We start from the raw sequence: 24,415 nt of genomic DNA on the forward strand, positions 1-24,415 counted from the left end.
GCCAATTCCTCAGCTGGTCCTGTTTCCTCAGATTGGAAGCTTCTGTGTCCTCATCCCAATGACTCTCAGCTGAACTGCTGCTAGAAGCCTGAATGCTTAACCAGCCAAACACTTAACCAGGCAAATGCTCAACCAGCCAAATGCTTAACCAGCCAAATGCTTAACTAGCCAAATGCCTCAGTTTCTGGTCTCCACGGCTTATATATCTTTCTGTCTTGCCATCACTCCCTGGGATTAAAGGCTGGCTTTCTGGGATTAAAGGCATGAGTCACCATGCTTGGCTGTATCCTTGAACAGATGGATTTCTGCCTCTGGAATGCTAGGATTAAAGGTGTGTGCTACCACTGCCTAACTTCCATGTTTAATATTGTGGCTGCTCTGTCTCTGACCCCAGATAAGTTTATTAGCATGCACAATATTTGGGAGAATACAATACCACAAAAAACTGTATAAAGTTTCTCAGAGGGCTATACCATTTTGCACCACCAGCTATGTGTGAGGGTCTTCATCTCCTGACACTCCATGAGGCCAATTTTAACTCATTATGAAGAAATTTGAAATAAAAGTAGTTTCTGAGTGCTGCAGACACAACATGGAGTGAGTGCTTTAGACTATGATGGGCCCAAGTGGGCAGCTCTTAGACAGCCCTATTCTCAAACCACAGCTTGGCTAGGGGACTTCTGCTGGACTGAAATAAAATCACAAACATGCTGAAATCCAGAATCTCTAAGAATACAATTCAGGCCAAGCTCTGAGGCCAAGATTAACTGAGCCAAGTTTCAGCAAAGGTGGAAAGAAGATGGTAGAATGTAACAAAACAGGGTGCAGGAAAGACATAGCAAGTTACCTCACCACACAGTGGGCAGTCCCCATTCAGCCAAAGTCAAGAAGGGACACATACCCACAGCCAGCTTTTCTTGACTCGTGCCCCTTGATTTACCTCAGCAGCTGCCTCCACCTCACCTTCAAGTTTGCATTCCTTCAGTTTCCTCCAAAGGGTTTCTTAGCAGATAAATATTTTGCCTCTACAAACACCGGAAAATCTTTGAGTTTACAGTAGGTTTTATATCCTTTTATTCTAGGGAGCTGGGTGTACATGAGATGTTTGATGGATATAAAGTAGTACTAACCAGAGGGTGCATAGAGCTTTCTCATTAAAGATGGTCTCCATCTCATACCCAGTGAGGCCTGCCCCTAGGACCCATCACTGGGCCCCAGCCATTCCCTGGGAACAACCACCCAACTCAGCCCCAATTGCCGGCCAGCAGGCAGTGCTCCTACAGGAAGGCTCTCCCTTCACCAAGACCTGTCAGTGGACCCTGCAATCTACACACCCTGCCCCCATACCCATTTACCCAAGATCCCACCCACTTCCTGAGGCTTGGAAACCAACCCCAAGCTCTCATTGGACAAAGAGCGGTCATTGGACCAAGTGTAACCTCAGCAGACAGGGAATCTGCCAGCCCTCATTAGACCAAGAGTGGCTTTCTGAGAAGTAAAATCTCCCACCTCTCATTGGAAGAAGAGAGCTTCCTGAAACACAGAATCAGTCAGCTCTGACTGGACGAAGAGCCCTGATAAGACCGAGAACGGATCTGTGAGTCACAGAATCAACTTGCATGGCTTGACCCAAGAGCAACTCCTTGAGACGCAGAATCTGCCTGCACCAATTAGACCAACAGCCAAGATTAGACCAAGAAGGGCCCCCAAGACACAGACACAACAAGCACAGAGTGGACAAATAGCAACTCAATCAGACACAGGCACCTCTTATACGTATTAAATGAGGAGATGAACAAACGTCAAGGCAGAAGTACATACAACAACATAAAGGGCAATATGGCATCACCAAAACCTAGCCCTCCTCCAACAGCAAGACCTGAACATCACAATGTAGAAGAAGCAGAAGAAAGCGACGTTAAGCATAATATCAGGAAGATGCTAGAGGCCATTCAAGTAAAAATGAAAAATGAAATTGAGGAAAAGACAAATAAAAAATTGCAAGAAATCAATAAATCCCTTAAAGAAAATCATGAAAAAAAGCAATGAAACAGGTAGGGAAATATTTCAAGACCTGAAAAATAACCCTTAAGGAAATAGAAACAGTCATTAAAAGTATCCCAACCAAAAAAAGCCCAGGACCAGATGGTTTCAATGCAGAATTCTACCAGATCTTCAAAGAAGAGGTAATACCAATACTTTTTAAATTGTCCCACACAATAGAAACAGAAGGACTGATTCCCAAGCCAAACAAAAATGCACCAAAGAAAGAGAACTACAGACCAATCTCCATCATGAACATTGATACAAATATACTCAATAAAATATTGGCAAACAGACTCCAACAACACATCAGAACAATTATCCACCATGATCAAGTAGGCTTCATCCCAGGGATGCAAGGGTGGTTCAACATATGAAAGCCTGTCAATGTAATACACCATATAAACAAACTGAAAGAAAAAACCATATGATGATCTCACTAGGGGCTGAAAAGGCATTTGACAAAATCCAACACCCCTTCATGATAAAGGTCTTGGAGAGATCAGGAATACAGGGAACATACCTAAACATAATAAAGGCAATTTACAGCAAGCCAACAGCCAACAGCCAACATCAAATTAAATGGAGAGAAACTCAAAGAGATTCCACTAAAATCAGGAACAAGACAAGGCTGTCCACTCTCCCCATACTTATTCAATATAGTACTTGAAGGTCTAGCTAGAGCAATAAGACAACAAAAGGAGATGAAAGGGATAAAAATTGGAAAGGAAGAAATCAAACTTTCACTATTTGCAAATGACATGATAGTGTACATAAGTGACCCCAAAAATTCAACCAAGGAACTCATACTGCTTACAAACACCTTCAGCAATGTAGCAGGATACAACATCAACTCAAAAAATCAGTAGCCCTCCTATATACAAATGACAAACGGGCTGAGAAAGAAATCAGAGATACATCACCCTTTACAATAGCCATAAATGATAGAGAATACCTTGGGGTAACTCTAACTAAGCAAGTGAAGGACTTGTATGACAAGAACTTTAAGTCCCTGAAGAAAGAAATTGAAGAACATGTCAGAAAATGGAAAGATCTCCCATGCTCATGGATAGGCAGGATTAACATAGTAAAAATGGCACTCTTACCAAAAGCAATCTACAGATTCAATGCAGTCCCCATCAAACTCCCAACCCAATTCTTCACAGACCTGGAAAGAACAATACTCAATTTCATATGGAAAAACAAAAAACCCAGGATAGCCAAAAGAATCCTGTACAATAAAACAACCTCTGGAGGCATCACCATCCCTGACTTCAAGCTCTACTTTAGAGCTATAGTAATAAAAACAGCTTGATCCTGGCATGAAAACCAACATGTAGACCAATGGAACCGAACTAAGACCCTGACATTAACCCAACCACCTATGAACAGATGATTTTCGACAAAGAAGCCAAAACTATACAATGGAAAAAAGAAAGCATCTTCAACAAATGGTGCTGGAATAACTGGATGTCAACATGTAGAAAACTGCAAATAGATCCATATCTGTCACCATGCACAAAACTAAGTCCAAGTGGATCAAAGACCTCAACATAAATCCAGTTACTTTGAACCTGCTAGAAAAGAAAGTAGGAAGTAGTCTTGAATGCATTGGCATAGGAGATCACTTCCTAAATATAACAGCAGTAGAACAGACACTGAGAGCAACAATTAGTAAATGGGACCTCTTGGAACTGAGAAGCTTTTGTAGGGCAAAGGACATGGTCAAAAAGACAAAATGGCAGCCTACAGAATGGGAAAAGATCTTCACCAACCCCACCTCTGACAGAGGGCTGATATTCAGAATATATAAAGAACTCAAGAAATTAGACATCAGGCTGGAGAGATGGCTCAGAGGTTAAGAGCACCAACCTATCTTCCAGAGGTCCTGAGTTCAATTCCCAGCAACCACATGGTGGCTCACAACCATCTGCAATGAGATCTAGCGCCCTCTTCTGTATACATAACAAATAAATAAATCAATAAAAAACCAAAAACAACAACAAAAAGCTACATGAAGAAATCCTGTCTTGAAAAAATAAAAAAAAATAAAACAAAACACAAAATTATTTTTTTTAAAAAAGGAATTAGACATCAAAATACCCAACAGTCCAATTAAAAAATGGGCTATAGATCTTGACAGTAATAAAAACAGCTTGGTACTGGCATAGAAACCGACATGTGGACCAATGGAATCGAATTGAAGACCCTGACATTAATCCGCACACCTATGAACATATAATTTTTGACAAAGAAGCCAAAAGTGCACAATGGAAAAAAGAAAGCATCTTCAACAAATGGTGCTGGCAAAACTGGATATCAACATGTAGAAGGCTGCAAATAGATCCATATCTATCACCGTGCACAAAACTTAAGTCCAAGTGGATCAAGGACCTCAACATAAATCCAGCTACTCTGAACCTGCTAGAAGAGAAAGTAGGAAGTAGTCTTGAACGCATTGGCATTGGAGACTACTTCCTAAATAGAACACCAGTAGCACAGACTCTGAGAGAAACAATCAATCAATGGGACCTTTTGAAACTGAGAAGCTTTTGTAGAGCAAAGGATACGGTCAACAAGGCAAAGCGACAGCCTACAGAATGGGAAAAGATCTTCACCAACCCCACATCTGACAGAGGACTGATATCCAGAATATATAAGGAACTCAAGAAATTAGACATCAAAATGCCCAACAGTCCAATTAAGAAATGGGCTATAGAACTAAACAGAGAATTCTCAACAGAGGAAACTCAAATGGCCGAAAGACATTTAAGGAATTGCTCAACATCCCTAATCATCAGGGAAATGCAAATCAAAACAACTCTGAGATACCACCTTACGCCTGTCAGAATGGCTAAGATCAAAAACACTGAAGACACCTTATGCTGGAGAGGATGTGGAGCTAGGGGAACTCTCCTCCACTGCTGGTGGGAATGCAAGCTTGTACAACCACTTTGGAAATCAATATGGCGCTTTCTTAGAAAATTGGGAATCAATCTCCCCCAAGATCCAGCTATACCACTCTTGGGCATATACCCAAGAAATGCTCAACCACACCATAAGAGCACTTGTTCAGCTATGTTCATATCAGCATTGTTTGTAATAGCCAGAACATGGAAACAACCCAGATGCCCTTCAACTGAAGAATGGATAAACAAAATGTGGTACATATACACAATGGAATACTACTCAGCAGAAAAAAACAATGGCATCATGAGGTTTGCAGACAAATGGATGGATCTAGAAAAAATCATCCTGAGTGAGGTAACCCAGACTCAGAAAGACAAACATGGTATGTACTCACTCATAGCAGGATACTAGACATGAAACAAGGATGAATTGTCTGCTACTCACATCACCAGGGAGGCTACCCGGAAAACAGGACCCCAAGAAAGACACAGGGATCGCCCAATGACAGAGAAATGGAATGAGATCTACATGAACAGCCTGGACATGAGTGGGGGTAATGAAAGGCGAGGGTCGAGGGAAAGAGAGCTTGGGGGAGCGGGAGATCCCAGCTGGATCAACAACAGAGAGGGAGAACAAGGAATAGGAGACCATGGTAAATGAAGACCACATGAGAACAGGAAGAAGCAAAGTGCTAGAGAGGCCCACAGAAATCCACAAAGATACCCACACAACAGACTGCCGGCAATGGTCGAGAGACAGCCCGAACTGACCTACTCTGGTGATGGGATGGCCAAACACCCTAATTGTTGTGCTAGAAACCTCATCCAACTACTGAGGGATCTGGATGCAGAGATCCATGACTAGGCCCTGGGTGGATCTCTGGGAGTCCAATTAACGAGAATGAGGAGGGTTTATATGAGCGAGAATTGTTGAGACCAAGGTTGGATAAAGCACAGGGACAAATAGCCAAATGAATGGAAACACATGAACTATGAACCAATGGCTGAGGGGTCCACACTGGATCAGGCCCTCCGAATGGGTGAGACAGTTGATTGGCTTGATCTGTTTGGGAGGCATCCAGGCAGTGGGACCAGATCTTGTGCTCATTGCATGAGTTGGCTGTTTGAAACGCATCATTTTTTGCTATGTATTATTATATAGCAATGTGATTATGTATAAAACCAAAAATGCAATATCCAATTACCTTCATTTATTTTTTGTGACTAAATGTAATTAAGGTTATCTGTTTTTTTCCATTCTGTAATTTTTCAATTTAGACATATTAGACAATTCACATATTGTCTTACTGTTACCTTTAAGTATCTGCCACTTAATGTGTGTAGATGTAACCAACGGTCTTATTATATAAGAAACACAGAGCCAATTCAGAGAAGAAAGCCAAGAGGTCAGAGCTAAGAGCCTCACCCTTCCTGATTCAGGGATCCTCTCCAGCCAAGAGAACTCTCCGAAAAGGGACCTATTTCCTGTGTGTGTATGTCTTTATAGTCTTTCTGTTCTGCCTTCTCATTGGTTGTAAACCCAAATATGTGACTGCCTCCTCACTGCCAGTATGTACCGCCCTCCAGGTCCTTAAAGGCGTGCGCCACCGCCGCCACGCACTTGCTATGGCTCCAATAGCTCTGACCCCCAGACAACTTTATTTATTAACATACAATTAAAATCACATTTCAGTACAAGTAAAATACCACCACAAATGTGAATGTGTCTTGAAACAGTATGTAAGAGGTTCAAGGAATATCTTTTAAAAGTCAATGGATTTTGAATTTTGTAGGCAGTGCTAGGGATTGAACACTGCCATTGTGAGCATTCTAGGCAAGTGCTTTCTCTATTGGCTATGTGGCCAGATTATGCCAGCATATGCCGGTTATGATGACAATTGGTTTATGTGTTACAAGATGTATTTTCAAGAAAATATGCCACAGTAGCAGGAAAGTTGACAAAACAACACTATTATCAAGTAGGCAACATTGACAACAGGGTCCTGGCCCACTGAGTCTGGACAAGATTTTAACAGTGGAGAGAATGCTACAGGATTTGTGCTTTCAGCAACTGTAACCACAGAATCTTTCACACCTATCATGCCTTTGGAAGGCAAACCAGGGAGTGATAGTGTAGATGAATTGGAATGCCCCTCTTCACATAAGAGATGAGGTGAAAAGTGGCAGCCAGTATTACTATAACCCGGGTGACTTTCTTTTATATTATTTCAACACAATATTATTGAACCTCCCTTGTGGTGATGAGGACTGACCAAGGCCTCCCACATGCTGAATGTAGGCTCTAGCACTGAGCTGCATTCTCAGTCCATTTACTGCTGGGACAAATGCTCACCTCAGTCATGGACAGGGTCAAGGAAATGACATTTTGCATACTGCAAATGAAGCCAACAAGAATTGATTTTCTTTCTTTTTGGAGGGCAGAGTGTTAGCATAGAGTGAAAGCTCAACTCATTGATGGTTTACATGTGGAAACATAAAAGGGTTTCATGTGAGATACTACTCCCTTGAAATGGCTGCTTTGTGCCCATGCTTCTTCCACGATTCTCTCACCGGAGATCCAGTTCAGGGTGCATAACTGCTAAGGGACGACCTTTCCAGTACTTCTTATGGTGGGAGGTGAAGGGAGCTGATGCTGAGCTCCTTTACACTGCACAGGCATGAGGTACTCTAGCTAGAATGGAGGGGCTTCTTAGCATCCTCCTCAGATGGGGACAAGAGGACAAAGCACACTGACCTCTCCGGAGCTTTGCCACACTGGCAGGTGGAAATTCTTCCCAAAGGTGTTTGTCCTTGGTCTGTTTGCATCTCCTATGTTCTGCTATGCTGCAGAGGGCAGTCATCATAGATTTAGCTTCCTTGTGTCTGGAATTTTCATTCTCAATGGAGCAAGTTAAACTCAATCCTTGGGGAAGCTCATTTCACTCCTATACAAAATGAGAATACACATAATTCCTAGCGCCATTAGTCCACAGACAAAACAGCAACAGCAACAAGGTTCAGTTTGGGATACTGATCTGGTGTAGATGCCAGTTCCTCTGTCTGATAGGGTCATAGATATTTGCACAATTTGTTAGGATTATTAACTTCTGGTAAAGTTGTCTCTTTGCCTTTGAAATATACAGGAAAATGGAAATTAACAGTTCTCCATATATTTATTGTATATAAATAAATATTTGCATGAAAGACTATCCAGAAATGGTGTCAAAATATATGTGGTAGCAAAATTTTAGCCTTGGCATTTAATAGTTTTTTTTCTGCAGTTGTTTATAATACATTTTGTCTTTTTCTTTCATAGTGAATGCAGGAACTGAACTGAAGACTCCAATCAGGTAAGCATATATGGGTTTTAAAATACACTGAATATCTGGAGATATCAAATTTGGAAATCACACTGTTTTCCTCTGTACAAGTCAATTTCACCATCTTTATTCCTCCTTTATTCACAAGCTGAATAATTATTGGTAGAGCACACAATTTTGCAATTACTGATTACACCTGATCCAGTGTGTAATACTGTTAAGAATCCATGGCTAGAGAGATGGTTCACTAGCGAAATTACTTGCCCTGCCTGTGTCAGACTGGGAGTTGGATGCCCAGAAGTCACATGAGGCCTGATGGTCTCATGTGCATCTGTAATCTTGAGGAGCTTCGAGTGAGTTGGAAGGGAGACAGAGAATCCCCTAAAGTTGACTCAATAATTATTTGGGGGTGTGCATTCATGGACAATACACAGCAACAAAAACAAGGTTGAAGGTGAAGGTTGACCTTCCGCGCAGTTTGTACTCTAATTGCCAAACTATGCACCCTGGCATGCATGTATGTACCTGAAATCACATATGCATGCAAGTGCACTGCCCATAACATACCATGCACATGTATTTAAAATATCAGTTTCAGGTCATTAATTCAGATCACTAGTATGTTTGGGCCAAGTTATCTGTTGGCAAGAGTGTGAGTAACAAGGCAGGGTTCAAGACTCTCCCAGGCATTGCTGAAGATCCCTTCAGAATGGCCTTATGGACATGTTCCACACAGACATAAAGAGCCTCCTCAATGAGTTCCACAAAGGTGCTGAAAACCAAGGTCGGTGGAAGGTAGGAGAACAAAGTGGATTATTATTACCAACAACAAGCCCTGAAGTCTGGAGTTCTGTCTGTAGTTTGGATAAAGTGGTGCTGAGGGGACAGCGTTGCTCCCCACTGTGCTATAAAGACTCAGCATTACAGAATTACTTGTTGAGCGTAAAAATAGCCATTTGACAGCTTCATCATATACTGGTGAATAGACTATCAAAAAGCAGCTTTAAAGCACCAAAAATGTGGTGGCTTCTGAGAGTGCTGGCCCTTCAGCCCTTAGAGCTATGAATCTGTTTCATGTTCTACCCACCAACCTCTTGGGAGGGAGCATGAGACTCAGCGAAATACCTAAAATGTTTCCTGATAGTGAAGGGACCATGGTGCTCTAGGGTGTGGGAAAGGAATTAAACAGGAGCATTAAGTGCATTGAGCACATGAACAAAGTCAGCAGTTACTGCAGCCATGGGAACAAAGTGTGTGGAAAAACCCCTGGCCCCTCCTGTGTGTGATCATTAATTTCTGCCCTCATGTCGCGTTCCACTTACTAATTTGGCTTTGCTGGGTCCTCGTTTCTCTGAAGCCCTAAGATGCATCATTAAGTTATTTGAGATCGTTCTGACTCTTTTTAATGTAGGTACTTATAGCTACTGGTTTCTTTCTGAGTATGTCGTTCATTGTATATCTAGCATGGTATATTTTAAATTCGTTCAATTTTAGAGAATTTAAAATTTCTTCTTAAAGCCTATGATGTATACCTCATTGCTTAAACAGAGAAAAATCTGAGTTAACTGCCAGAGTTTTGCCAAAGGCTTTAATCTCAGAACTCAGGAGGCAGAATGCAGGCGTGTCTCTGTAAGTTCAAGGCTTACATGGTCCACCTACTAGGTTTCGGGTCGTCTGGGTTACATAGTGAGATCCTATATCAGATAGGGACTCAAAAGTAAAGCCTTTAGAGCACTTGCTAAATGTCTTTCATACTAATAGTACAATGATCACTTTTAACATATGTCACACTGAAAGAACATCTGCCAAGGAGCCAGAACAGAGAAACAAAGAACATGTGAGACTCAACACAGGTAAGATTTTTATATTGAACTACTCTATCTGTCCCTAACTACCCTAAATAAAACAAATAAGAGTAAAAATTTTAACACCTCCAAAGGAGTTAAGGAAATCAAATATAAATGTAGTTATTTTGTTTTAAAATTTGTTTCCTAATGGTCTGGAAAAATCAGAATCAATTAAACATTTCTAAGCACTTTCAACCATGAAAATATACTGTCAAAAATGTTGCTCATTTGATTTGACAGAACATGTACTGTCTTTGTATAAAGGAGAAAACTTCTTAACCGGGCAGGGGAACTCCATAAGCACACTAGCAAATTGGACTGTTATAAAAACTGATTTTTTCTTTCAGTTTTTATAACAAATGCTTCATCCTTTGTACTGCATATGATTACAAACTTGAATGTTACTAAAATGTAATTATGTCACAAACTTAATAATCAGTCACTTTAATTAATTTCTTGCCTAATAAGGTAATTACAGTCATCTTGGTGTTTTATTTATCTTGCAATTTCTCACTTGAGGTAGATTCCACACGCTTAATTAAGTTTATCTTTAGTCCTGTCCCATAGTAGACTGACAATGCTGAGTCATAGAAAGTGTAATAGACTTTAAGAAGACTGTCAATCCTTATATGTTCTTCTCTTCTTTGTTTCTTTCTTTGGTTTTGGGTTTTTGAAGTTCTGGGATTGAATGCATGGCCTTGTGAATATTCTAGCTTGCACCCTTCATATTTATTCTACCCTTATAACATTTTCCCTTTTGTTTTGTTAAGTACATAAGGGTATGATAAAAACATGGCTTACACACTGAAAAGCACACTTTCCAGAGAAACTTTGGACATGAAGGGAGAGTTGAGCCAATGACATCATTCTGTATGTCACAGAATTAGCTGCATCTCCACTGAGTCTAGAGATACTCTCTGACAGTGGAAGGAACACTGCAGAGTTTGTATTTCAATAACTGTCATCTCAGTGTCTTTTATACCTAACTTGCCACTGGCAGCCACACTAGGTAGTAAATCCAAATGCCTTCTTCCCTTCAGAGGTAAGACAAAAAGAGTCAGTATTATGGTAATGCAGGTAAATTTCTAGTATCATGTTACTGTGAATTTTGTTGTTCTCTGCACTTATAGTGATGAGGGCTGACTGAGGGCTCCCACATGATAGGCGTAGGCTTTACCACTGAGCCACAGTCTCAACCCATTCGATAGTGGGTCAGATGCTGTTCCTGAGTCATGGGGAATGCTAAGAAGATACAGAAAGTTTCTCTTGAAACAAGACAAAAAGAGGAGTAATTTTCATTGATGAAAGACAAACTATCAGTGTACAGTGAAAACTTGAGTGAGTTACTATTTTGTGGACACAGACATGTCAATTGATTCCAGGTCAGCAGGTGATCCATGGGATGTGGTGTTCCACCCCACTGATGTTCCTGATGCTCTCTCACTGTGAGATACAGCTCACCGTACATAACTACTTGGAGGATTCATTCCAATACTGTTTTTATGGGAGATGATGAACACTGTAATGACCGGGTTTTAAGTTGCCCATGAGTTTGTGAACTGAGCTGGAACTAAGGGGCCTCTTTCCCAAAAAGGATGAGGAGAGTATGCAAATTGTTCCCTCTTAGCTTTTTGTGAAGGTCTTTGTCCCTGGTCTGTTTCTGTCCACCGTGTTTCATCATGCTGCAAAGGACAGTTGCTGTACACCCAGCTTCCCGTGCTGGGGCGTTTTACCTAAACTGAACAATATCAGCTAAAAAGCTGAAGAAACTTCTTTGTGTTTTTGAAGGAAAAGAAATAGGATTATACAGTTTAAGAAATTTTCCTTTTTTATGTTATGTGACTAATCTTTTTGTTATGAAGCTCTGGCTGACCTAGAACTCACAGAAATCTCTCTGGCTCTGCTGCCCCCCTTGTGTTAAGGGTGTGCACCACCACACCAAATCAAGAATTCTTTCTAGTACTTTTAGCCCAGGGTCAAACAACAACAAGAAGCTATTTTGTGACTCAGTCAGTTTGAGGTCCTGAGTCTGGTAAGGATGCTGCTCTCTCTGTCTGAGATTGTTTAGTTAGGATCATCACAGATCTGCATAGGAGTTTATTTTTAGGCATTAATGCTTGATAGATTGCTCTCTCTTTGAGTTTAAATATACCGTGAATGGAAGTAAGAGCTCTCGGAATTAATTGCCCACAACTGAACGTTTACTCTAGAATAGTCTACACATTGATCTTAATGGAATTGATATTGACAATGAGTTTATTTCCATTTATATATTTTTGTGGAGTTATAATAAACCAATTTTTCTTTATCTTTAGAAGTGCACCACAGTACTGATCCAAAGCCTCTCTGCAAGTAAGATTTAAGAGATTTAACAGTACATTAACATTAGGGAAATTCAAAGATAAGAGACTAATTCCTGTTTGGTGTGCTCTGAGTTAGGTACTCTATACTGGAAGCTTGCTGTGTCTTATAGTCCCTATGGTATTATGAATATAATTTTAGACTGAGAACTTGTTCATTTTTGTTCATATAGACACAAGTTTTACACTCAACTCTCATTTCCCAAGCACTAACTCTCTGCTTTGGAAAAGGAACCTTTTGTGTTACTCACACTTATTAATATCAAATCGACTCTCCTTACTTATTCAAAAACATTCTGAAGTCAGCATTGAACCTAGACTTTCACTAGCAGTTATCATTTTTGACATTTATCTTTTCTGAGAGCATACATGATTTGGGATCATTCTGAATTATCAGAAGCTATCAGAGGCAGCCAACATTTGGCTTTCCTTCTCTGATACCGGAATTACATGCAAAGTATCCTTGTATCAGGTATAGCACACAATTTTCCATGGTAAAGACACATTCCATCCTTTTCCCAGAAGAGCTCCATTCATCAATTGTTTCATCAGTAATCTGTTTTCCCCCATAATGAGTCCTATGAATCTCAAATCTTAACTACAACAAGACTACTAGTTATCTCTGTATAAAGAGTATTTTCCTTCCATGTTATTTGGACATAAACACAGAGGTGAAAGCACATTTGTGTCCATGATCTGCTAGCCTAGACACTGCTTAGGTAGAGAATTTAACCTTCATTTCAAGCCAGTTCTGTCCTCGGTATAGTTGACTAGGTCCATAATAGAGGACATTGTTATCTTCTTTAATGGGGCTGTATATAATAAAACATCTGTTACATATTATGAAATAGCTGATTTACTCCAAGTTAAAAGATCCCCAAGTTGGAAGAGTTAATTACCCATGTAAAGATTCATAATTTTCTGGTTGCTACATTTCAAAGACACACCTTGAATGTTAAATTCTACTTGGAATTCTAAATAGTTCCATATCAAATAACAAAAATTATCCACCAGGTTTTATTTTTGTCTTCATGTTATTACCTTGATTGGTCTTTGTAGAAATCCTTGTTTAGCACATAAACAGCCAGATTGTGGTGCAGGATTCCCTCCTGAATGGGCTGTCAAGGAAAGGTTTGGAAGTTAGAGTGTTAGCAGAAGCGGGACTCTATTCCATGGTCTGAAAATCAAGCTCTTGGGAGGGAACACCACAGTCACTGAAATGCCAAAAATATGACAAAGAAGGTGCTGTAGTGCTCTAAGGGCAAGGAATGGGGATGGAGACAGGATATTAATTCCATTGAACATGTGACTATAGACGACCAGTTACTGTAGCCATCGAACAAAGGCTGTGAAAGAACCAGTGTCTCTTCTGTCTGCCTCTGTCTGACTCTCTGTCTCTCTTTCTCTCTGTCTCTCTGTCTCTAGCCCTGTCTCTGTCTCTCTGTTTCTCTCTGTCTCTCTGTACTTTTGTTGAGGTATTTTTTTTGTGGCTCAGTTCTTTTTTTTCTTCAACACAAGAAAAAGTTGTAAGGAAAGTGTCACCCACTCCAGTCAAAATATTGAAGAACGTATTAGTAGCTGTTTGTAAATTTATAATGTAAGTTATGTTATGAACTGAAACAACAACAAATTCAAATCATTGGGTAAATATTTTTTAAAATGGCTATTAAATTATCACTTTTAAAATATGTCACAGTGAAGTAAGAACTCCAGGAGAGCTACAATCGATACTTAAAAAGCCTGTCCAGATCAGTACAGGTAAGATTAATAGTGAATACTCTATTGGTCCTACCCTAATTGAAAAAGAGTAACAAGTTTTTTTTCCAGAAAAAAAAGCCAAGGAAATCCAATATAAATGCAGTTATATTCTTTCTTAATTTGTTTCTTAACATTTGTAGAATTTAAAATCTGTTAAGTTCTTTCTAAGAAATTACAGTCTCAAACCCTATCATCTGAAACATGTTTGTTTGTTTTTTAGCATGAGCCATTGACGAATGTAATATTTTTGTATAAATAAGAAAATGATGTTTAACCTAGTCCACATATCCTCTATACCCACTTAATAGCAAGTTGGCTCTGTTGTAAAATGGATTGTTTTTCAGTTGTTATAGGAAACGCATCATTTTTTGCTATGTATTATTATATGGCAATGTGATTATGTATAAAACCAAAAATGCAATATCCAATTACCTTCATTAATTTTTTGTGACTAAATGTAATTAAGGTGATCTGTTTTTTTCCATTCTGTAATTTTTCAATTTAGACATATTAGACAATTCACATATTGTCTTCCTGTTACCTTTAAGTATCTGCCACTTAATGTGTGTAGATGTAACCAACGGTCTTGTTAAATAAGAAACACAGAGCCAATTCAGAGAAGAAAGCCAAGAGGTCAGAGCTAAGAGCCTCACCTTTCCTGATTCAGGGATCCTCTCCAGCCAAGGGAACTCTCCGAAAAGGGACCTACTTCCTGTGTGTGTATGTCTTTATAGTCTTTCTGTTCTGCCTTCTCATTGGTTGTAAACCCAAACATGTGACTGCCTCCTCACTGCCTGTATGTACTGCCCTCCAGGTCCTTAAAAGCGTGCGCCACCGCCACCACGCACTTGCTATGGCTCCAATAGCTCTGACCCCCAGACAACTTTATTTATTACCATACAATTAAAATCATATTTCAGTACAAGTAAAATACCACCACAAATGTGAATGTGTCTTGAAACAGTATGTAAGAGGTTCAAAGAATATCTTTTAAAAGTCAATGGATTTTGAATTTTGTAGGCAGTGCTAGGGATTGAACACTGCCATTGTGAGCATTCTAGGCAAGTGCTTTCTCTATTGCCTATGTGGCCAGATTATGCCAGCATATGCCGGTTATGATGACAATTGGTTTATGTGTTACAAGATGTATTTTCAAGAAAATATGCCACAGTAGCAGGAAAGTTGAGAAAACAACACTATTATCAAGTCGGCAACATTGACAACAGGGTCCTGGCCCACTGAGTCTGGACAAGATTCTAACAGTGGAGAGAATGCTACAGGATTTGTGCCTTCAGCAACTGTAACCACAGAATCTTTCACACCTATCTTGCCTTTGGAAGGCAAACCAGGGAGTGATAGTGTAGATGAATTGGAATGCCCCTCTTCACATAAGAGATGAGGTGAAAAGTGGCAGCCAGTATTACTATAACCCGGGTGATTTTCTTTTATATTATTTCAACACAATATTATTGAACCTCCCTTGTGGTGATGAGAACTGACCAAGGCCTCCCACATGCTGAATGTAGGCTCTAGCACTGAGCTGCATTCTCAGTCCATTTACTGCTGGGACAAATGCTCACCTCAGTCATGGGCAGGGTCAAGGAAATGACATTTTGCATACTGCAAATGAAGCCAACAAGAATTGATTTTCTTTCTTTTTGGAGGGCAGAGTGTTAGCATAGAGTGAAAAGTGAAAGCTCAGCTCATTGATGGTTTACATGTGGAAACATAAAAGGGTTTCATGTGAGATACTACTCCCTTGAAATGGCTGCTTTGTGCCCATGCTTCTTCCACGATTCTCTCACCGGAGATCCAGTTCAGGGTGCATAACTGCTAAGGGACGACCTTTCCAGTACTTCTTATGGTGGGAGGTGAAGGGAGCTGATGCTGAGCTCCTTTACACTGCACAGGCATGAGGTACTCTAGCTAGAATGGAGGGGCTTCTTAACATCCTCCTCAGATGGGGACAAGGAGACAAAGCACACTGACCTCTCCAGAGCTTTGCCACACTGGCAGGTGGAAATTCTTCCCAAAGGTGTTTGTCCTTGGTCTGTTTGCATCTCCTATGTTCTGCTATGCTGCAGAGGGCAGTCACCATAGACTTAGCTTCCTTGTGTCTGGAATTTTCATTCTCAATGGAGCAAGTTAAACTCAATCCTTGGGGAAGCTCATTTCACTCCTATACAAAATGAGAATACTCATAATTCCTAGCAGCATTAGTCCACAGACAAAAGAGCAACAGCAACGAGGTTCAGTTTGAGATACTGATCTGGTGTAGATGCCAGTTCCTCTGTCTAATAGGGTCATATATATTTGCACTATTTGTTAGGATTATTAACTTCTGTTAATGTTGTCTCTTTGCCTTTGAAATATACAAGAAAATGGAAATTAAGAATTCTCCATGTATTTATTTTATATATATCAATATTTGCATGAAAGACTATCCAGAAATGGTGTCAAAGTATATGTGGTAGCAAAACTTTAGCCTTGGCATTTAATAGTTGTATTTTCTGCAGTTATTTATAATACATTTTGTCTTTTTCTTTCATAGTGAATGCAGGAACTGAACTGAAGACTCCAATCAGGTAAGCGTATATGGGTTTTAAAATACACTGAATATCTGGAGATATCAAATTTGGAAATCACACTGTTTTCCTCTGTACAAGTCAATTTCACCATCTTTATTCCTCCTTTATTCACAAGCTGAATAATTATTGGTAGAGCACACAATTTTGCAATTACTGATTACACCTGATGCAGTGTGAAATACTGTTAAGAATCCATGGCTAGAGAGATGGTTCAGTAGAGAAAGTGCTTGCCCTGCATGTGTCAGACTGGGAGTTTGGATGCCCAGAAGTCACATGAGGCCTGATGGTCTCATGTGCATCTGTAATCTTGAGGAGCTTCGAGTGAGTTGGAAGGGAGACAGAGAATCCCCCAAAGTTGACTCAATAATTATTTGGGGGTGTGCATTGATGGACAAGACACAGCAACAAAAACAAGGTTGAAGGTGAAGGTTGACCTTCCGCGCAGTTTGTACTCTAATTGCCAAACTATGCACCCTGGCATGCATGTATGTACCTGAAATCACATATGCATGCAAGTGCACTGCCCACAACATACCATGCACATGTATTTAAAATATCAGTTTCAGGTCATTAATTCTGATCACTAGTATGTTTGGGCCAAGTTATCTGTTGGCAAGAGTGTGAGTAACAAGGCAGGGTCCAAGACTCTCCCAGGCATTGCTGAAGTTCCCTTCAGAATGGCCTTATGGACATGTTCCGCACAGACATAAAGAGCCTCCTCAATGAGTTCCACAACGGTGCTGAAAACCAAGGACGGTGGAAGGTAGGAGAATGAAGTGGTTTATTATTACCAACAACAAGCCCTGAAGTCTGGAGTTCTGTCTGTAGTTTGGATAAAGTGGTGCTGAGGGGACAGCGTTGCTCCCCACTGTGCTATAAAGACTCAGCATTACAGAATTGCTTGTTGAGCGTAAAAATAGCCATTTGACAGCTTCATCATATACTTGTGAATAGACTATCAAAAAGCAGCTTTAAAGCACCAAAAATGTGGTGGCTTCTGAGAGTGCTGGCCCTTCAGCGCTTAGAGCTATGAATCTGTTTCATGTTCTACCCACCAACCTCTTGGGAGGGAGCATGAGACTCAGCGAAATACCTAAAATGTTTCCTGATAGTGAAGGGACAATGGTGCTCTAGGGTGTGGGAAAGGAATTAAACAGGAGCATTAAGTGCATTGAGCACATGAACAAAGTCAGCAGTTACTGCAGCCATGGGAACAAAGTGTGTGGAAGAACCCCTGGCCCCTCCTGTGTGTGATCATTAATTTCTGCCCTCATGTCGCGTTCCACTTACTAATTTGGCTTTGCTGGGTCCTCGTTTCTCTGAAGCCCTAAGATGCATCATTAAGTTATTTGAGATCGTTCTGACTCTTTTTAATGTAGGTACTTATAGCTACTGGTTTCTTTCTGAGTATGTCGTTCATTGTATATCTAGCATGGTATATTTTAAATTCGTTCAATTTTAGAGAATTTAAAATTTCTTCTTAAAGCCTATGATGTATACCTCATTGCTTAAACAGAGAAAAATCTGAGTTAACTGCCAGAGTTTTGCCAAAGGCTTTAATCTCAGAACTCAGGAGGCAGAATGCAGGCATATCTCTGTAAGTTCAAGGCTTACATGGTCCACACACTAGGTTTCGGGTCAGCTGGGTTACATAGTGAGATCCTATATCAGATAGGGACTCAAAAGTAAAGCCTTTAGAGCACTTGCTAAATGTCTTTCATAGTAATAGTACAATAATGATCACTTTTAACATATGTCACAGCAAAAGAACATCTGCCAAGGAGCCAGAACAGAGAAACAAAGAGCATTTGAGACTCAACAGAGGTAAGATTTTTAGAGTGAACTACTCTATCTGTCCCTAACTACCCTAAATAAAACAAATAAGAGTAAAAATTTTAACGCCCTGAAAGGAGTTAAGGAAATCAAATATAAATGCAGTTATTTTATTTTAAATTTTGTTTCCTACTATTCTGGAAATATCAGAATCAATTAAACATTTCTAAGCACTTTCAACCATGAAAATATACCATCAAAAATGTTGTTCATTTGATTTGACACTGATACATGTCCTGTCTTTGTATAAAGGAGAAAACTTCTTAACCTGGAAGGGGACCTCCATAAGCACACTAGCAAATTGGACTGGTATAAAAACTGATTTTTTCTTTCAGTTTTTATAACAAATGCTTCATCCTTTGTACTGCATATGATTATAAACTTGAAAATTACTAAAATGTAATTATGTCACAAACTTAATAATCAGTCACTTTAATTAATTTCTTGCCTAATGAGGTAATTACAGTCATCTTGGTGTTTTATTTATCTTGCAATTTGTCACTTGAGATAGATTCCACACGCTTAATTAAGTTTATCTTTAGTCCTGTCCCATAGTAGACTGACAATGCTGAGTCATAGAAAGTGTAATAGACTTTAAGAAGACTGTCAATCCTTATATGTTCTTCTCTTCTTTGTTTCTTTCTTTGGTTTTGGGTTTTTGAAGTTCTGGGATTGAATGCATGGCCTTGTGAATATTCTAGCTTGCACCCTTCATATTTATTCTACCCTTATAACATTTTCCCTTTTGTTTTGTAAAGTACATAAGGGTATGATAAAAACATGGCTTACACACTGAAAAGCACAATTTCCAGAGAAACTTTGGACATGAAGGGAGAGTTGAGCCAATGACATCATTCTGTATGTCAAAGAATTAGCTGCATCTCCACTGAGTCTAGGGAGACTCTCTGACAGTGGAAGGAACACTGCAGAGTTTGTATTTCAATAACTGTCATCACAGTGTCTCTTATATCTAACTGGCCACTGGTAGCCACACTAGGTAGTAAATCCAAATGCCTTCTTCCCTTCAGAGGTAAGACAAAAAGAGTCAGTATTATGGTAATGCAGGTAAATTTCTAGTATCATGTTACTGTGAATTTTGTTGTTCTCTGCACTTATAGTGATGAGGGCTGACTGAGGCTCCCACATGATAGGCGTAGGCTTTACCACTGAGCCACAGTCTCAGCCCATTTGATAGTGGGTCAGATGCCCTTCCTGAGTCATGGGGAATGCTAAGAAGATACAGAAAGTTTCTCTTGAAACAAGACAAAAAGAGGAGTAATTTTCATTGATGAAAGACAAACTGTCAGTGTACAGTGAAAACTTGAGTGAGTTCCTATATTGTGGACACAGACATGTCAATTGATTCCAGGTCAGCAGGTGACCCATGGGATGTGGTGTTCCACCCCACTGATGTTCCTGTTGCTCTCTCACTGTGAGATACAGCTCACCGTACATAACTACTTGGAGGATTCATTCCAACAACTGTTTTTATGGGAGATGATGAACACTGTAATGACCATGTTTTAAGCTGCACATGAGTTTGTGAACTGACTGCAACTAAGGGGCCTCTTTCCCAAAAAGGATGAGGAGAGTATGCACATTGTTCCCTTTTCAGCTTTTTGTGAAGGTCTTTGTCCCTGGTCTGTTTCTGTCCACCGTGTTTCATCATGCTGCAAAGGACAGTTGCTGTACACCCAGCTTCCCGGGCTAGGGCTTTTTACCTAAACTGAACAATATCAGCTAAAGAACAGTTGCTGTACACCCAGCGTCCCGTGCTGGGGCTTTTTAACAAAACTGAACAATATCAGCTAAAAAGCTGAAGAAACTTCTTTGTGTTTTTGAAGGAAAAGAAATAGGATTATACAGTTTAAGAAATTTTCCTTTTTGGTTCTTTATGTTATGTGACTAATATTTTGTTATGAAGCTGTGGCTGTCCTAGAATTCACAGAAATCTCTCTGGCTCTGCTGCTCCCCTTGTGTTAAGTGTGTGAACACCCACACCAAATCAAGAATTCTTTCTAGTACATTTAGCCCAGAGTCAAACAACAACAAGAAGCTATTTTGTGACTCAGTCAGTTTGAGGTCCTGAGTCTGGTAAGGATGCTGCTCTCTCTGTCTGAGATTGTTTAGTTAGGATCATCACAGATCTGCATAGGAGTTTATTTTTAGGCATTAATGCTAGATAGATTGCTCTCTCTTTGAGTTTAAATATACCATGAATGGAAGTAAGAGCTCTCTCTGAATTAATTGCCTACAACTGAACTCTAGAATAGTCTACACATTGATCTTAATGGAATTGATATTGACAATGAGTTTATTTCCATTTATATATTTTGTGGAGTTATAATAAACCCATTTTTCTTTATCTTTAGAAGTGCACCACAGTACTGATCCAAAGCCTCTCTGCAAGTAAGATTTAAGAGATTTAACAGTACATTAACATTAGAGAAATTCAAAGATAAGAGACTAATTCCTGTTTGGTGTGCTCTGAGTTAGGTACTCTCTACTGGATGCTTGCTGTGTCTTACAGTCCCTATGGTATTATGAATACAATTTTAGACTGAGAACTTGTTCATTTTTGTTCATATAGACACAAGTTTTACACTCAATGATCATTTCCCAAGCGCTAACTCTCTGCATTGGAAAAGGAACCTTTTGTGTTACTCACACTTATTAATATCAAATCGACTCTCCTTACTTATTCAAAAACATTCTGAAGTCAGCATTGAACCTAGACTTTCACTAGCAGTTATCATTTTTGACATTTATCTTTTCTGAGAGCATACATGATTTGGGATCATTCTGAATTATCAGAAGCTATCAGAGGCAGCCAACATTTGGCTTTCCTTCTCTGATACCGGAATTACATGCAAAGTCCCTTTGTATCAGGTACAGCACCCAATTTTAGATGGTGAAGACCCACTCCATCCTTTTCCAAGAAGAGCTCCATTCATCAATTGTTTCATCAGTGATCTGTTTTCCCCCATAATGAGTCCTATGAATCTCAAATCTTAACCACAACAAGACTACTATTTATCTCAGTATAAAGAGTTTTTTCCTTCCATGTTATTTGGACATAAACACAGAGGTGAAAGCACATTTGTGTCCATGATCTGCTAGCCTAGACACTGCTTAGGTAGAGAATTTAACGTTCATTTCAAGCCAGTTTTGTCCTCGGTATAGTTGACTAGGTCCATAATAGAGGACATTGTTATCTTCTTTAATGGGGCTGTATATAATAAAACATCTGTTACATATTATTAAATAGCTGATTTACTCCAAGTTAAAAGATCCCCAAGTAGCCGGGCGGTGGTGGCGCACGCCTTTAATCCCAGCACTCGGGAGGCAGAGCCAGGCGGATCTCTGTGAGTTCGAGGCCAGCCTGGGCTACCAAGTGAGTTCCAGGAAAGGCGCAAAGCTACACAGAGAAACCCTGTCTCGAAAAACCAAAAAAAAAAAAAAAAAAAAAAAAAAAAAAAAAAAAAAAAAAGATGACCAAGTTGGCAGAGTTAATTACCCATGTAAAGATTCATAATTTTCTGGTAGCTACATTTCAAAGACACACCTTGAATGTTAAGTTCTACTTGGAATTCTAAATAGTTCCACATCAAATAACAAAAATTATCCACCAGGTTTTATTTTTGTCTTCATGTTATTACCTTGATTCGTCTTTGTAGAAATCCTTGTTGAGCACATAAACAGCCAGATTGTGGTGCAGGATTCCCTCCTGAATGGGCTGTCAAGGAAAGGTTTGGAAGTTAGAGTGTTAGCAGAAGCGGGACTCTACTCCAAGCTTTTGGGAGGGAACACCACAGTCACTGAAATGCCACAAGTATGACAAAGTAGGTGCTGTGGTGCTCTAAGGGTAAGGAATGGGGATGGAGTCAGGATATTAATTCCATTGAGCATGTGACTATAGAACCACCAGTTACTGTAGCCATCGAACAAAGGCTGTGAAAGAACCAGTGTCTCTTCTGTCTGCCTCTCTCTGACTCTCTGTCTCTCTTTCTCTCTGTCTCTCTGTCTCTAGCCCTGTCTCTGTCTCTCTGTTTCTCTCTGTCTCTCTGTGCTTTTGTTGAGGTATTTTTTTGTGGCTCAGTTCTTTCTTTTCTTCAACACAAGAAAAAGTTGTAAGGAAAGAGTCACCCACTCCAGTCAAAATATTGAAGAACGTATTAGTAGCTGTTTGTAAATTTAGAGTGTAAGTTATGTTATGAACTGAAACAACAACAAATTCAAATCATTGGGTAAATATTTTTTAAAATGGTTATTAAATTATCACTTTTATAATATGTCACAGTGAAGTAAGAACTCCAGGAGAGCTACAATCGATACTTAAAAAGCCTGTCCAGATCAGTACAGGTAAGATTAATAATGAATACTCTATTGGTCCTACCCTAATTGAAAAAGAGTCACAAGTTTTTTTTCCAGAGAAAAAAGCCAAGGAAATCCAATATAAATGCAGGTATATCCTTTCTTAATTTGCTTCTTAACATTTGTAGAATTTAAAAACTGTTAAGTTCTTTCTAAGAAATCACAGTCTCAAACCCTATCATCTGAAACATGTTTGTTTGTTTTTTAACATGAGCCAATATTTTTGTATAAATAAGAAAATGATGTTTAACCTAGTCCAAATATCCTCTATATCCACTTAATAGCAAGATGGATCTGTTATAAAATGGATTTTTTTCAGTTGTTATACTAAACGCCTCATTTTTTGCTATGTATTATTATATAGCAATGTGATTATGTATAAAACCAAAAATGCAATATCCAATTACCTTCATTAATTTTTTGTGACTAAATGTAATTAAGGTTATCTGTTTTTTTCCATTCTGTAATTTTTCAATTTAGACATATTAGACAATTCACATATTGTCTTGCAGTTACCTTTAAGTATCTGCCACTTAATGTGAATGTGTCTTGAAACAGTATGTAAGAGGTTCAAGGAATATCTTTTAAAAGTCAATGGATTTTGAATTTTGTAGGCAGTGCTAGGGATTGAACACTGCCATTGTGAGCATTCTAGGCAAGTGCTTTCTCTATTGCCTATGTGGCCAGATTATGCCAGCATATGCCGGTTATGATGACAATTGGTTTATGTGTTACAAGATGTATTTTCAAGAGAATATGCCACAGTAGCAGGAAAGTTGACAAAACAACACTATTATCAAGTCGGCAACATTGACCACAGGGTCCTGACCCACTGAGTCTGGACAAGATTCTAACAGTGGAGAGAATGCTACAGGATTTGTGCTTTCAGCAACTGTAACCACAGAATCTTTCACACCTATCTTGCCTTTGGAAGGCAAACCAGGGAGTGATAGTGTAGACGAATTGGAATGCCCCTCTTCACATAAGAGATGTGGTGAAATGTGGCAACCAGTATTACTATAACGTGGGTTACTATCTTTTATGTTATTTCAACACGATATTATTGAACCTCCCTTGTGGTGATGAGGACTGACCAAGGCTTCCCACATGCTGAATGTAGGCTCTAGCACTGAGCTGCATTCTCAGTCCATTTACTGCTGGGACAAATGCTCACCTCAGTCATGGGCAGGATCAAGGAAATGACATTTTGCATACTGCAAATGAAGCCAACAAGAATTGATTTTCTTTCTTTTTGGAGGGCAGAGTGTTAGCATAGAGTGAAAGCTCAACTCATTGATGGTTTACATGTGGAAACATAAAAGGGTTTCATGTGAGATACTACTCCCTTGAAATGGCTGCTTTGTGCCCATGCTTTTCCCACGA

The 24,415-nt window shown here is 39.5% G+C and overlaps 1 protein-coding gene across 1 annotated transcript in view; it reads left to right on the plus strand.

Annotated features, from left to right (window-relative positions):
* The first annotated feature begins 14,211 nt into the window (after nucleotides 1–14,211).
* LOC128119341 (uncharacterized) overlaps nucleotides 14,212–24,415 on the plus strand; it is a 107,775-nt gene continuing 97,571 nt past the window's right edge. Inside the window, exons 1-2 of the mRNA XM_052752751.1 lie at nucleotides 14,212–14,237; nucleotides 16,789–16,822. The gene's annotated coding sequence lies outside the window, so the exon portion shown is untranslated. The remainder of the gene's footprint in view (nucleotides 14,238–16,788; nucleotides 16,823–24,415) is intronic.

This window comes from Peromyscus californicus, unplaced genomic scaffold (genome assembly GCF_007827085.1).
Source record: "Peromyscus californicus insignis strain IS unplaced genomic scaffold, ASM782708v3 Scaffold_23__1_contigs__length_62951481, whole genome shotgun sequence".
Lineage (NCBI taxonomy): Eukaryota > Metazoa > Chordata > Mammalia > Rodentia > Cricetidae > Peromyscus > Peromyscus californicus.